At 51.0% G+C, this 16,188-nt stretch overlaps 1 protein-coding gene across 1 annotated transcript in view; it reads left to right on the top strand.

Moving 5' to 3' along the window:
• The first annotated feature begins 4,754 nt into the window (after positions 1-4,754).
• Positions 4,755-16,188, top strand: part of DLGAP3 (DLG associated protein 3) — a 61,199-nt gene continuing 49,765 nt past the window's right edge. The window contains exon 1 of the mRNA XM_082613941.1: positions 4,755-4,949. The gene's annotated coding sequence lies outside the window, so the exon portion shown is untranslated. The remainder of the gene's footprint in view (positions 4,950-16,188) is intronic.

Here is a 16,188-nt window from a genome sequence, read left to right as displayed (position 1 = left end):
CAGAAATCAAGAAATTAGAAAAGATGCAATAGAGAAGAGCAACAGAACTAAAAAAATTCGTCCTTTACAATAATTAAAATATGGACAAGTCTCTGGCAATGAGAATCAAGAAAAAGAGAGAAGGCACAAATAAATATTATAAAGGGGGGGGCAATTACAGAGGAAGCAGATTCAAAAGATAATAGAATTTTATCATCAACTTTATGACAATACATTTGAAAACTTAGAAAAAATAGACATTCTTAGAAAGATGTAAATTATTAGAATTGATTCAAAAGAAATAGAAAACCTGAAATAGTCCTTTAAATAGTCCTATTAGGGAATTCCCTGGTGCTCCAGTGGCTAGGACTCGGTACTTTAACTGTCAGGGAACTAAGATCCTGCAAGCCATGCAGCACGGCCAAAAAAATAAAAATAAAAATAAAAATAAAATAAATGAATTGTCCTGTTAAAGAAACAGAAGCAATAGTGAAACAAAACAAAACAAAACAAAGCAAAACAGAAAACTTCCCATTAAAAAAAAAAAAACAGTTCCAGATGGTTTTACAGATGCGTCTCACCCAAATTACAAACATCTGATCATCCCAATCTTATACAAACTTCTTCAGAGAAAAGAAGAGGGATAATATTCCCCCAACTCACTCTATGCAGCTAGGATAATTTAGAAACCAAATCCTAGACAACAAAAAACAGGAAAAGATCAGGCTCATTTTACTTATTAATATAGGATGCAGAAATCCAAAACAAAATATTAGCAGATCAAATCCAACAGTATATGTAAAATAAATCATAAAGCTCTTCAGGTAAGTTGGGTTTATCTCAGGAAAGTGAAATTTAATGTTAGGAAAATCTCTAAATGGAATGATGACAACAGATTAAAGGAGAAAATCCATATGATCATGTCAAAAGATGCAGAAAAAGTGCTTGAAAAATCCAACATATATTTGATTAAAACTCTTAGTGAATTAGAAGTAAAGCGGAACTACCTTTACCTGATCAAGAGAGGTGTTCAAAAATCCTACAATAAGTATCATCCTAAAGAAAAAATGTCAAAGCATTAAAGTTATGAATGAAACAAACATACCCACCATCACCACTTCTACCTAACATTGTACTCTATTGTACTCTGGCCAGCACAATAAGACAAGAAAAATAAGCCAAAGGCAACAGGATTATTTTATTTCTCTAAATACATTAAACATAATTATTTTATGCTCTGTGTCTCATAAGTCTAATAACTGGGTTCTTTGCAGATGCATTTCTGCCGTTGGTTGTTGTTCATTTTCTTTGGAACTTTATCTGTGGAAATTATTTGAGGCCTAAGATGAAAGTGAGTTCCTCTAACAAAGATTTACATTTGCTTCTGCCAGGCACCTGGGGCACTACCTGTCTGGGAACATTTTATACTAAATTTTTGGTTTCAGGTTTTTCAGATCACCTCGGTAGAGTGAATTTGATTGCACGTGAGGTCTAAGTTGTAGTTATGGAATCTCAGGAGGTGACTCTTCCTCCCTACACTCATTGTTATTGCCAAGGTTTAAAACAGATAGTTTTCCTTGCAATTTCCTACATGTGGGGATGGGGTGAGTTTTTTCCTAGTTCACCTGTACATTAGAGTAGAGCCCTTTAGGGTTCTAAGTTTAAACAGGGGAGTATTTGCCCAAGTTAAACCCTGTGCTTCATCTTCTTTCCCTCACATCCTGTCCTGTCTTTCCCTCATGTCCTTCTTTGACAAAAAGTGAAGTTCAATTTCATATGTTAGCAAATACCCCCGAATCAATTATTTATTGCCACAATATTGTGATATAACACATTATTTAAAAAATCAGTGGCTTAAATTAATAAGCATCTATTATTGCTCAAGAGTCATCAAACTGACTGGGTGGTTCTTCTCATTCAGCTGGTCTCACTTAAATGTCTGCAGTCAGCCACAGTTAGGCATATGTCTCTGTCGCTCTCGGCTGGATCTCTCACATGGTTGGGGGTCAGCTGGCTATAGGCTGGTCTATGATGGTCTTGTCTTGGAGAGCAAAGCTCTCTTGCATCTTGTTTCTCATCTGACAGCAGGTTACCAGGCTTGTTCTCAGAAAGGAGGCAAGAGACCAAGAGAAAGAGTAGAAGTAGGCAAGCCTCTTATAGCTTAGGCTTAGAACTGGCACACCATGACTTCTTCCACATTCTATTGGTTAAAGCAAGGCACGAGTCCACCCAGATTCAAGGGGTGGGAAAATAGAGCGCCCTCTTGATGCAGGAAGTTGCAAAGTCATATGACAAAAGACAAGGATTCAGGAAGAGGTGAGCCCCTTTTGCAACCAATGTGTTACAGCTCCCAAGGCTAAAGTTGGCTTCAGTACTCTGCTCACTTCTCTGGTTCTGCCTTCACTTAGATTTTGGCTGGAGTGATTTTTATTTTTTTGCCAGCTCATTGATGAATTTAAGAAGATTTAAAAATTTAAAAAAATCATTTATCATGCTTTCAGTGGGGGGATCAACAAAGCACCCAGTCTGCCATACTGCTTGATTGACATTTTGATGAATTTCTGTCTCTGTACATGTGTGGCTCTCTACCCTAATTCTCTCTCCCAATCTTTGAAACTCTACTCGTATGCTTCCGTTATGCTTCTTTACTTCTTTGACTGCCCTTCTTCACCCAGACAGAGCTCTAGAGGCTAAAAATATTTAGTGCCCATTTCTACTAAGGCCTGGAGTTCCTAATACAGCAGTCATAATTTGTGGAGTGCAGGGTCCCTTGTTAAAAATTATTAAGAATTTCAAGGCAGTGACAGCAGAGCGTAAAACCTTGTAAGCATGGGGCTCTGTGTGACTGCACCGCTCACACTCCCATGAAGCTGGCTCTGATAGTAATGATTGATTTACGTCTCCATCTCCCTTATACATCACTGGATGGATGTGGGAGAACACTGTCTAAAGTCTGTCTGACTAATCTTTATGCCTCAATGGGCTAGCAAGGTGCCAGGTACAATCGGTAAATGTTTGTGGAATAAACAAGTGAAAACTACACTATTTCTCAATTCTAAAACACATCAGCTCTTTTATACAACTGTAAGAGAAATGTAGAAAACCATATAAAATGTCCCTATCCATTGTAAGATGCTCTTCCAATTTCAGAATCGTTAACAAAGTATACATCTTAGAACTGAGAACACATGGTGGTGCCTTGTAGCATCCTACATGATGGCTGTTCTTATGCTTCCTGGAAAGTGAGATGCTTCTTGTAGTTCTAAGGGGGGTTCCTAGGATCAACTTTATATCTTATTTTCCCTGATATCTGCTCTTGGCCAATCCCTAGACTGGGAATTATCTGCAACCTTAGCTCATGTTGAAACGTCTTGACTGAACAGGTCATGTGGGCAGCAGGACAGGTGACCAGTCTGCCTATCTCCCACCAGAACTTTATGTCATGTGGCATCTTTAAACATCTTCTTGGGAAATGGAAAAAGGGCTTGACTCCCAGTTTTAATTCACTTGGGCCTGTGACTTCTACTTTCTCTGCCTCAGTTTCCCCCTTTATATGAGGAGGAGAGCCAGTGATCCCAAAGGGGTACAGGGAGAAGGAGGTTGTTGGGTGGGTATTCAATCAGAACTACTCCAAGGTCTATTCCTAGAGAGGAGGATGGTCAGTGACCCTAGCCTCCTAAGCCCACACCTCACCACCCCAAAGCTTTCAAAGACCAGAAAGTGTGGAGGAGGGAAGAGGGCAAGAAGGCTTTAAGGCTGCCCACTACTCTCCACCCCAACTTTCGGAGCCTGAGGCAGTGCTCTCTTCACACTCACCCGGGGAAATCGGAATCCAGAATAAGCCCCTCCTCAAGCGGCTTCCCCAGTGCGCCCCCCCCCCCCATTACAGCATCGCTCTGGGCGCCAAGACGGATTCAAGCCAGGGACTGCTGCAGTCAGGTCTCCTCTGCCTCTCCTGTCTCCTGCAGCCTGTGTCCTGGCTCTGCAGCCTCCGGCTGTGCTTCGGACCGTCCCCTTTCCCTCCCCCACCCCGCCCCCGCCAAGGCACGACCCCTGGCTCAGGACCTAGCGGTGGACGGGCACAGTGGGTACAGGTGGGGGCCCCAGAAAAGTCGACAGGTTTAGCGGGGTTCTCGCTCCACGCTGGGGATGCCTGGGCTGTGCGGACTGTGAATGGGGGATGCCTGTCTGTGACTCTGAGGCCCGGCACAGCGCCCCACCCTGGGAAGCAGAGGAAGGGGGCTCTTAGACCCGAGGCCAGGAGCTGAAATCGAGTAGCTCACCCGGGAAACCCGAAGAGTCTCCTAGAGGGATGTGCCCGGGGGTCTGTGTGTGACATTCAGGGTGTGACTGTGCCTCGGTGGGGCGCGAGGCCGTGTCTGGGAGGCTGTGTGACTGTTTCCCTAACCGCCCGCCTCTGGGCTGGGGTCCCTGTGCCTAGGCAGCTGTGCGTGACCGTGACACTGTGTGTGCCCGTTCCTGGGTCCCTGGCGGTCCCCAGGGAGGCGAGGGCTTATTCGCCCCCCCCCCCCCACCTGGGTCTCCCCAGCGCTGTCGCTCAGCTAAGCGGCCGCTCCTCTGAGACCCCGGCGGCCGTTCGCGAGCTGCAACCTCGGCCCGCCTAGGTCCCGTGCGGGGGCGGGGAGCTCGGTCCCCCTCCCTCTCGCCGGCTCCGGGCTCGGCGGCCGTGCGCGGGGGCGGGGGCGGGGGCGGAGGCGGAGCGCGCGGGCGGGATCCCCCCCGCCTCCCCTTCCTGGTCCCCGGGAAATCCAGCCTCCGTGGCTTGGCCGCCTCCCGCTCCCGCGCCCGCAGCCGCTCGGCGCTCTCTCGGGGCTCCGCAGCCAGCGTGGCCCCTCAGCCCGGGGCTCCGCAGTGCCGGGCCCCGTCCTTGCCCGCCCGCCAGCCGCCGCAGCGCCCCCGGCCCGGGCCGCCGGCACCATGTAACCCGGCCGGAGCTCAAGCCGGGCCAGGTAAGGCGCGGAGAGGGGTGGGGACGGGGCCTCGCGCGCCGCGCCCTCTGCAGCGCCCCCCAGCCTCGGCCTGGCTGCGGCCCCGGCGCCGCCCACGCCCCGGGCTCCGGCGGCCTCGGCTCCCGGCCCCGGGATGGGGGAGGACTGGGCCTCCTCCGCCGCCCCCGCCCCGCCCCGGCCTGGCTGCCCGCGGGCCTGACCGGAGGGACGGGTGGCGGACCACGCGGAGCGCGGACCGGCTCTCGGGGTAGAGCCGCGTGGCCGCCCGCCCCGGCCCAGCCCTAGCCCGGCTGAGGCTTGGGTCTGGGAGGGAGTAGCCAGCTGGGTTGTGGAGGGCAAGTGGCGGTGTCGGGGAGATCCAGAGAGAAGTTTCCTCTGCAGGTGTGTGAGTGCGCGTGCGTGTCGCCGTGGGTCTGTGGGTGATTGTGTGTGCCAGTGAGTGTATACAGCGAGAGTGTGCGTGTGTCATTGTGGGTGAGTGTGTGCGTGTCAGTGCGTGTATGCCGTGTGAGTATGGAGGGTGTTGCTGTGTATGTGTCGGTGGACATGTGTGTGAATGAGTGTGTGTTGTCACTGTGTGTGTGCCTGTGGGTGTCTCTGAGTGTGTATGCGAATGGATGTGTGTGTGCCGGCGCGACTGTTTCTGTGAGTGGGTCCAGGTATCTGTGGCCTGTGTAAATGTGTGTGTGTGTGTGTGTGTGTGTGTGTAAGACAGAGAGAGAGAGAGAATGTATCCGAGAAGGGTTCACTCTGAATCACCCGCACCTGGGCTTTGTCCCCTCCTCTCCCAGGGGATTCCTGGTGGTATTGGGGATGGGACAGGGAGAGGGGACTTTTCAGAGGTCAGGTCGGACCCCCTCCCCAGGGACTCCTCACCCCTGACTCAGGCAAGAGCTGCATTGCACTTTCCACGTTAGTCCCCCCTTCACCTACCCCAGGGGGTACCCTCTGTGATGCTACTGGCTGTGTCCTAGCTGCATGCTGAGGCCCTTGGGCCTGTGGGTGGGGGAGCTGGAGTGTATGTGCCTGTGTGTGCTTCTCCTTCTTGGGGCCTGGAACTTGTGTCACCCCAGTACTGTTTCACCAAGGGCCCTTTAGAGCCAGGAGCTCAAGAGGCCAGATGGAGGCTTCTGTCCTGTTCTTAGTCATCAGAGCAGGTGGCTGTTTCCAGACTTCCAATCCCTAAATTTCCAAGTTCTGGGTCATTGGTTCAGCCCACTGACTCTGGTGGGTCTGTGCAAAAGCTCTTTGAAGTAATAATAATTTTAAAAAATGCCCTTATGTCAGTTCAGGGCTTTTAAAAAACGCTCCCTTCTCAACACTTTTCTCATCTTCCTAACAATCCTGGGAAACAGGCAGGGCAGGTTAATCCATACGAAATTGCCAATATTCAACTGTTTTTGTTTTTTACCTACAAAACAGCAATTTCATGTGGTTCAACTTAATATAATGCCAATTTACAGATGAGGATGTTGAGGCTTGAGAGGTGAATTGCATTCCCCTCAATCACACACTGCTAGTCAGTGGTTCGGAAAGACTCCAACCCAAGTCTTTTGGTGACTCAAAGAGCTGGGCTGGGCCAGGGTTAGAGAGTGGTACTCTCTGGTGTGCTCTCTCTGACCCTGGTGGCACTGCCCTCCACCTCCACCCAGCATTCCCTGAGTGCTGGGGCTACTTCTACACCCAGCTGCCAAGGCCTAAAAGGGAGAGAGAGGGAGAAGAGAGGAGGGAGAGGCTTCGTGAGTTGGCAGTGAATCAGGGTCTAAAAAGGGAGCCGGGAGGGCTAGGGTGGCAGGTGTTTCTAAAAGGAACATGAACATAGGATGAACAGCCTCAGATGCAACCCCCGCATCCCCCACTCCCCCCGCCCCACTGATCTGGCAGGCAGTGCCCACTGCATTTTATGCCAGGGGGCTCACATCCAAGGAGTGCACTTGTATGTAGCTCTAGAGTGATGGCCAGGGGAGGAACCTTAGAATTGAGTTGGTCCAACCTCTTAATTACGAAGTGAGGAGACTGAAGCCCAGAGAAGGGAGGGGACTTGCCCAAGGTCACACGGCAAACTAGTTTTTGTGGCTAGTTTTAGCCTAGGAACTTTACAACCTTCCATGTTGCTTTCCATTCCTAGAAACCCCCAGTCTCACCCCACGCTCTGCTCATCAAAACTGAGCAGAGGGGATTTGGGGAGAAGAAACAAAGGCTCAGTAATGTTAAGGCTGTAGACCCTTCAACCTGGGACCCCTTTCCAAAGAGAAGGAGTTACAGATGTTCCTGGGAATGGGGATTCCTAGCCATACCCACCACTGAGGTAGGCCATTGAGCATCTCTTAATTCCTGCTGAGGGGTTGAAGCTGCTGCAGGCCAGACTCCCAGACTTTCTTCTGTGGCAGCAGCTGCTTTCAGCTGCTACCTGGCAGCTCACATCATCTCTCTCCAGTTGATGTTGGAACTTGGGCTGGCTGAGCTCCATTTTCCTTCATCCCATCCAGTTTCTGATGCATTTTGCCTCATTGGCCTGATGGTTCCTTACTTCACATGTTCCTGTTAGGTAGAGAAACTTCTGGGGCTTGTCTGATTTTGGAGGGGTCTGTGGTTACCCTTAAACTCTTTCTAATTAAGCCTTCCAGGAGCCTGGGCTAAATGATAAAGATAAGTGTTCCCGTTTTACAGATGGGAAAACCAAAATTCATAGAAGTGCCTCCTATTTGTTTGGTTTTTCTATTAATCTACTGAGATCAGTGGAAGAGGTTCTTTTGAGTGAGGGGACAAAAGAGCAAATGACAACAGGAGCTTTTGTCTAGAGGGGCTTCTACAGACCCCTTCCAGTGTCTTCCATCCCCATGGTCAGGAAACCGTTCCAGAATCTGATTTCATTCCACTTGGTAGATTCAAAGCTTTGTCTCTCAGTGGGGGTTGGAAGAACGGCTGGCTGCGTACCCTCCACTCTACAAGCGCTACGTCTTGATTCCCTCTTTACCCACCCCCTCCCTCAGGTCTGAAGGCTGCTGGCTCAGCGGGCCTCCTGCCGTCTGGGGAGTCTGGGTTTGAGCTGGGGTGAGGTGGTGGCACCATCGTTATGGCAACGCACTGCCAGCTCATCGTTGCTAATAACTTGTCAAGTCCCTGGGCTCAAATGCAGCATGCCTTCCCATCAGTCCTTCTCCCCATGTTACAGAAAGAAAAAGTGAGGCTGTGAGGGAGGGGCCTGTGAAAAGGGAGTCTGGGGAGGTGGGTGGCCTTGTCCTTGGGGTTTTAGCTGGAGAGCTGTGAGGAGGTCGCTTGGGGACTGGTTGACACATACGATTATATAAGTTTGCATATGATTGCATGGGCTGTTACATGTGGATGCACTCAGAACATACTTGTATAAACCTGTACATGCTAGCTGACATGTTCATGTGCTTTTACACAGCAGTCCACATGCAAACACGCCTCCAAGCATCAGAACGTGCTTGCGCATGAATACTGCCTCTACCCTCTGAACATAAGGCACCCGAGAAATCTGGGTTTGTGGGGGTGTCCAGGTATGTGGGTGGGGATCTGATCTTTTTCTGATGCTGCTTCAAAGTGTCTTGTTAACAAAGGGACAGAATGGTCCCAGGGTTCCTTTTTCCTTCCAGTCAAGAGCTCAGAATGGGAGTGGGCTGGGGATGGTGTGAGCTCCTAGCTCCCCAAGGCCCCTGCGTTTATGCCCTTTGAGCTCAGGTATCTCCTGCCCCCCTCACTCTCTGTTCTTTCTCATCCTCTCCTCTTCCTGTGTGTAAATATTAAAGAGCTGAGCCTGCAGGGCTGATGTAGACATGGGGAGAGAATGAAATTGAAGGATTCCCTCGCCCCCATCCCGACACCGCCCCCCCGCAGTCCTCTGCTCCTGCCTCCTCCCCTCTCCCTTCTCCCCTCCCCTCACTCAGTGCTTCCACATGTCTCTCCTCCCCCCAGTCCAGATGGGAGCTGGCTCCTTCGGAAAGGGGGCTCAGAACGGGGTGTGGGGAGCTACCTCTCTCTGCCTCCCCCCGCCATATCTGCTTACAGGGCTGGGGTCCCCCACGTGAGTATTTATTTTATTTTATTTGGGAGGGTTGGTTGAGGAGGGAAGTGGTTTTAGAACCAGCTGTGAGTGGCGTTGAGAGGCTCAGGGCTGAAAGGAGGTGGGTGGGGTCCTCTCTCTAGGCTCACTCGGGGAAGCCTAGAGTCTGGGTTTCTTTTCTTTCTTTGGACATAGAGGGAAGAGAGGAGTACCAGGTGCCTCCCGTGGATGGGAGCGAGTGTGGGAGGGGCAGGGGAGAGGGGCTTCTGTACTAAACCGGGGGTGTAGTGGGGTAAGCCTTTCGTTTCTGGCATCCTGGGTTTCTGGCAACAGGACCTCAGAGTGGCTGGGAGCTGTCCCAAGTGCTGAATTGGACTCGGTGGGATTTGCTCCTTTGGAACTGTCCCGGGTATTGAATGGGGCTGCGCTGGGGACCCAATGATGGAAAGGCTGCTGGGCAGTGCTGAGGGCTCACTAGAAAAATTCTCCCTGATGACCTACTTTCCAAGGACAGGGTCGCTGGACGGAAAGATAGATTTGGGGGTCCTTCCTCTGACCTTAGGCCTCACGGTTCCTAACGGTATTTGGGAAAGGGACTCTTCTTTTCCTGTTTCAGTTCCCCCTCCCCTTTTCAAAACCACCCGACTGTTGGTGTGGGGGTAGGGATGGAGGGTGATGTTGCGGTTGTGAGCTCTCTTCTCTTGGATAGTTTTTAGTGCAATAAGCTCAGGGGTACTGGCACCAGCCTTTCTCCTACTGGGTCCCAGAACTTCAGGCTCAAGGCAGATCTGGATTAAGAGACTTTAGGTTTTGCTGGTTAGGCCTGGGGTGCGTAGAGCTCAGGAGCTTAGGATAACTTGATTGACCACATAGCATCCCCCTGCCCACCATACTTTCAAACTCAGGACAGGAGACAGTGAAATTTTCTGCAAGCCTGTCTCATGCTTTGCCCACCCCAACCAGAGCTCAGAGCAGCATTTGGGAGAGACTTTGTTGGGGAGGAAGATTTCCAAGCAAAGGACTCAAGGAGTGGGTGGGATTGTTCAGTGCCATGCAGCAGAGAAGGAGGAGGCTACTAGAGATGGGGCAGTGGGAAAAGAGAAAAATCTGGGGGAGAAAAAAATGATTCGAATCGGGGGATGGGGGTCTGGATTTCAGTTCTTAGCTCCCTTGTAAATCTTTTCCGCACTAATCTAGGGTCAGGATCATCTTAATTTTCTGGGTTCTTATGCTCCATCTTTGTAAATCTGAAGGGAATAGAGCAAGGACTTATTTTTCCAGGTCCCTTCCCTTGTCATCCCAGGGGGATGAGAGCCAAATGTCAGGACATGCAGATGAGACTGTGGGGGAACAACAGGCAGGAGTGGATGATGGCAGCTTCACCTCCCATCCCCAAGGAACAATCAAATATTCAAATGGGATCCTTCTTGAGGGGAGAGGAAGGAGAAAGTTTCTGGATGCTGGGCAAAAACTGGGTGTGGCAGGGAGTTCAAAAAAAAGGGGGAGGTATTTAGGGACCCCAAACTGAACCAGTTCATCCCTTTCCAGATGTGACTTCTACTTAATAAGGAGCCCCTCACCCATCATGTTTTTGATGTAACTCATCAAGATGATTCCTCCCTTCTCTAGCTGCTTGGGAGGAGCTGAGTTTTCCTATGCTGTGGATGCTGGGAGGTGGTGGGTGTGGGTGTGGGTGCCTGTTTGGGGAGGGGAGGTGTTTGTGCTCCACTCAGCTCCCTTGGTTACATAACAGCTTTGATAAGACTTTACTTTGGAGCTGCTGCTACTGCCTGAAGTAGTCACCCCTCCACCCCCACATGGAACGTTGGATGTCCACCCCCTTCTCCCTGGCCCATTGGAGGGTCGTGCTATTCACGATCCAGTGTTCCAGCAGCTGCCTTCCTGCTGGGAGGTGTCTTTAGCTTGCTCCCCTGCTCCCTACCCAGCTCCTCTTTTCTAAATACTTGCTGCTTTTATTATTGTGAGCCCAGATCACCCCCTGCCCTTTTACATTTTTAAGCCTCCAGGTCTGCCCTGTCTTTGCTGGGGTCCTTGGCTGGGGTGGGAGGGGTTCACTGAACATCATGAAGCCTCCCTCTAGGGAAGAAGAGAAGCATCCCCAAGAAGTTTTAAGGCCCAGAGATAATTTTCTTACTGTTCCTTCCTCTGCCCCAATAGCTGTTTTGGAGTCTGGGAGCCGTGGACCATACCCAGAGGTACTGGGAGGAAGAACTCTGGCCTTGATATTTTCTCTTCATTTCCCCTTTCAGAATTAAAAAGTTGTATATATATGGGAGGTGGGGGCTGCCTGTTGGGTGGGAAAAGGTGCACCTATTCTGAGGTGTACCTACTCCATTGTTCCCTGCCTCTCAGGTTGTCTGTGAAAATATTGGTTATTCCAGGCATGAGACAAGGGGATGACAGAGCCCTTTTTTGGAATGACTTTTATTTTCTTTGAGTGGGTAGGAATGGAGTATATCCAGGAGTGGGGCATATCCTATTGATAATAGGAATAACTTTCCAAAATGAAGTGGGAGACTGGCAAGTGGAGAGAGCAAACGCAAACTTGCGATGTCACTTGGAGAAAATATGGACTCCAGGCTTTGTGCACATCTCTGCTATTCCAGTGCATGTGCATGTGTATTCCTGCCTGGGAGTGTGTACGTGACTGTGTATATGTCCACATATACGTGTGAGTATGCTGTATGAATGGGTACAAACACATTTATGAGTTTGTGTATTTGTGGACATATGTATACACGTGTAAATGTATGTATGACTCTATGTATATGTCTATATATATGTGACTATAAAGGCAATTACTTAAACCCGTGTGTGGGAGGGTGCTCACCCAACCATACATATATGTGAGTGTAAGTATGCATGTGAGCACGTATGTGGGGGCACGTGAGTTAACAGCATGTGAATATGTGTACATAAGTTGAGTCATTCATGTGAATGAATGTGACGGAAAGAATGAGACGGAGAGATTCTGACTAAACATTGGGGCTGTCCAAAAGTTGTTTTCACACAAGCTTGAACTTGATCCACTCTCATGCCTGTGGCTCTTTTCCAAAAACCAGGCTCCTCGAGGTGTCTCAAGTTATTTTCTCATGGGGACCCAACTCTTCCGTGCCACCATCCATATGAAAGGAGCTTGCAGAGGAGAAAACTGTACAGGCCTTGGGGACAGCTGAGAAAGGGAGCTGAGCTCAAGGCTGATCAGATGCTATGGTGCTCAGGGGTGTATGTAGGGGAAAGAGTTTGGGAGCTTGAACGTTACTGCTGAAGTTTCAAGAATCAAGCAGAACAAGCTGGGCTTAGTGAATGAAAGGGGTAGAGATTTTTAGGGAGGCCCAAGTGTGTGCATCAGCTTCACACATGTGCGTGTGTACATGTATGTGTGTGCATTACTTGTCTATGCCTTAATATGCATATCTGAACATAAATGCACTTTCTAAAATGTATACATACACGTGAAAAATCTACAGGAATGTACATACCAACAGAGGGATTTGTCGACACGTACATACATGCTAACACACATATGCATATAGACAGAGTAGAAGAAATATGTGGGCATGTGTTAATACTGGCCTGATTGCCACCCATGATGACATACATGTGCACCTCACTCACCCAGGTTAACAACAGCCTACAAATAGTCCCTCTTCCATCACATGTGCCTCCCCCAATTCATCCATTCATTCAGCCAGTGTTTTCCTTATGCCTGTGATGTGCCACATACTGTGCTGGACACTGGTGATGGTCCTTGACCTCAGGTAACTTACAGTCTAGAGAAGGTAAAAGACCTGGATCCAAGTAAGGAGAGTGTTCAGGAAAGTAGGAGGACTTAAGTGTTCATGGGGGAAAGTGGAGGCCTATGGAGGGCTTGGTCAGTTCTGGAGCAGGGAAGGGAGGGGTTTGGTAAAGGATCCATAGAAGAGGAGGCCTTTGAGCCAAGGCTTGAACAGGTGTTCACCAGGTGGGCAGAGGTAGGAAAACGTGGTTTAGTGACAGGAAATGTCCCAACTGGTCTCCCTACCTCCACCCTTGCCAGCCCTTCCTCCGGAGAGTCTCCCCACAAAAGCAGCCAGCTTAAGATGAGATCATGCCTTTCCAGTGGCTTTCTATCTCACTCAGAGTGAAATCCTAAGTGCTTACTGGGGTCTGAGTGACATAAGTGCTGTGTGTAAAATAGCCTCAAGTGAGCTCCCTGATCTCAGATGCCACCCCTACAAGTGCCTCCCTTTGGTTCCACAAAGATGCTGAGCACAGCCTCACCTTGGGGGCCTCTGCTTTTCCCTCAGCCTGAAACGCTCTCCCCTCCAGATACCCACATGACTTGCTCCCTCGCTTGATTCAAGTCTTTGCTCAGAAGTCACTTTTTTGGAGAGGCCTCCCCCACAGTCTATCTTAAATAGCCCCTTGTCATGCTGTCCTCTCACCTCCCCTTTTTAAAAAAAATTCAGCACTTACCACTTCCATTATTTCATATATTTGTTCATCATCTCTTTGTCCATTAGGAAAGAGAATGGAGCAAGAGAATGTTTTGTTCACTACTGTACCTACTGTGTCCAGAGGAGTGCCTGGCTTGGAGGCACTCAGTATGTACCTGTTGAATAAACAGATTTTAGGAAGATCGCACTGGCAGCCAGTGAGGAGAGTGGATCGGGCTGGGCCAGGATACAGGCAGGGAGATCAGTTAGGAGCCCGTTGTAAGAGCTTTAGTGAGAACTTAGGATGAGGCCAGCCTGATGGAGAACATTGGGAGTGGAGGTGGAGAAAGCGCATGTATGCACACACAGGCACACGTGTGCACATGTCATATTTTAGCCAGTGACATCTACTATCTTAGTCGCGGAAGGCTAAGAAAGTGAAAGTGTCTTTATATGTAAATCGGTACGTATGTCATGAACACCCAGTGACAAGCGGGACAGCCTCCAGCTAACCCTGGATGATGTTCTTTCCTTTGGGATCTTCTCACCACCACCCCACATACGTCTGCCCCTGTCAGCCAGGCTGCGAAGGGCTGCCAGGCAGGTTCCATTTGGTCAGTGATGCAGGGCTTCTGCCTGAGGGAATAGGGATAGGGCACAGGGTGCTGAACGGTGGAAAAGGTCTTTGGAAGTCAGAGTCACAGAGCCTTCGAGGCACACGGGGAGAGGCACGTGGACCCTGAGAGGGGTGCTCAGAGCCGGTGAGGAGCTCAGGCCTGGCCCAGACTTCCTGAGGCCAGATGTGTTGGGAGGCAGGACAGCATCCTCAGGCAGCATCCACTTTCTAGCCCTCACCTTCCCCTGCGCCCCCCCTCCTCTCCCTGTTCCACTCTGGTCCCGTTTCCTAGCCGGGTGGGTGCCTTGACCAAGTATGGGCTTAGGAGTGAGTGGTTCCCCACTAGGGTGTGTGAGTTCCGGGATGTGGGGACACCCAGGGAACTGGGACCCGATTTCTAGCAGGCAGGCTGGGGCTTCGGCGGTAGGGGAGGAATCTCTCTGAGAGGCTCAGCTTTGTCCGATTTCCTCTCTAAGGAAAGAGCATAGAGACTTGAGCTTGTGTTGCAGAATGAGGAACTGCGGTTAGACCTCAGGCAGGACCATTCAGCTTCTAGGGTGAAGTGACTGAAACTTAGTACCTGGGGAACGCTTGGAGGCGGGCTGGTGAGAAAAGGAGGAAGAGGTGGGACCTGTGGGTCAGCCCCGCTCGTGCCGCTGCCTGACCTGCGTAGGGGGCGGGCCCTGAGGCCTAAAATCCGCGTTGAGAGATCCTCCGCAACCCCCGCAAGAGCTGGGTTGCCTCATTTCCAAGAGCTAGAGCCCCTTCCAGGTTCCGGGGTGTATGATGGGGACCTTCTGCCAATCTCTCCTCTCATCTGGACCAGGGGCGGGGGCGCTGCCGCCGCTCCCCTCCCACCTGGGCTCTGAGCGTGGGGGTTGGGCCGAGAGAGCCGCCAGAGCCGCCCACCTGCCCGCGGTGTCATGGCAACGACTCTGCCCACGTGGACGACGAGGAAAGGGAGGAGAAGAGAGGAGAGGAGGCACCACAACAGACAGGAGGATGGGAGGGGGTTCCTCAGGGTCTTGCACGCGGGAGCCCCCATCCCTCCAGCTTGGCCCAGGGCCCCCAGGGCAGGGTGGGACTTGTGCCCCCGGCCTGGCCTCAGAGAGTGCGTGTCCTTGGGCGTCCTGGGTGATGACGACCTTGGCCTCCTGGGCCGCGGGCTCCCCCAGTGGAGTCTTGGGGGAGATGGGGCTTTGGCATGTGCAGACCTCTCCTTCTCGCCCCACCCCACAAGTCTGGGATGGTGCCTGGGGTTGAGGGGATGAGAGCCCGACCTACTTCTCCATTTTCTCACTATTTTTCAAAAGGAAAATGACCCACTTTTCAGCCAATCGGACTAGGGCCTGTTCCCAGGCTCATTCCCTGAGCCCCCCTGCCCAGGCCTCTGCTCCATCCTCAGCCTGTTAGTCACGTGCTGGACCCACTTCCTGAGGGAAGCAGGTGCACCTGTGTGGAGGGTCCTTCCCTGCCATCTGCGACAGGCAGGGAAGGGGCCTATTCCAGGGGCGGCCAGGGCCTGACTGATTTTACGTCAGCTCCCCTTTGGGCTGACAGCCCCCATTGACGGCCATGGTCCTGGGCACTTTGAGTGTCCTGTCCGCCATCCCCTTACACTCCTAGGACGCACACCGTGGAGGGGCAGGAAGGACTCTGGGGAGGGTGGGAGGAGGACTGTACCCCTCCCCTCACTCTGTATTAGTGGGTGGTGGTGGGCTGTCTTCCCAAGCTGCTCCATTTCCATGTGGAAAGGGAGAGCCGGTAGCACTGGAGAACCATGTCTGTCTGTCTGTCTGCCTTCCAGAGAACCCTCCTAGAGGGTTCTGTCTATGCCTCTCTTCCCAAGCCCCTCCTCCTCTCTAGGGTATTGGTCTGGGCCTCAGAGCCCCCTCCCTCCCTCAGCTATATTGGCTTGGGCTGGCTTGGGGGGGTGATTAGGGATTTAATTATTTAGTTTCTCCAGCTCAGTAGATTAACTCCATCCATCACAGGCAGGCTGAACCATCTCCCGATCTTCGGGTTGCCTGGCCAACCCCAGAGGGAGGCAGCCTCATTGCTCACCTGGGCCTAGTGTTGGATCTGGGAGCAATGGATAAAGTTCTTGTTGGGGGAGGATGTGGTGTACGACATTGAGCAGATGTGGGTGCTTAAGTG

The sequence above is a fragment of the Mesoplodon mirus genome (assembly GCF_964341445.2).
Source record: "Mesoplodon mirus genome assembly, chromosome: 3".
Lineage (NCBI taxonomy): Eukaryota > Metazoa > Chordata > Mammalia > Artiodactyla > Ziphiidae > Mesoplodon > Mesoplodon mirus.
Note: the sequence above shows the minus strand (reverse complement) of the source record. Positions and strands in the feature narration are given on the sequence as shown.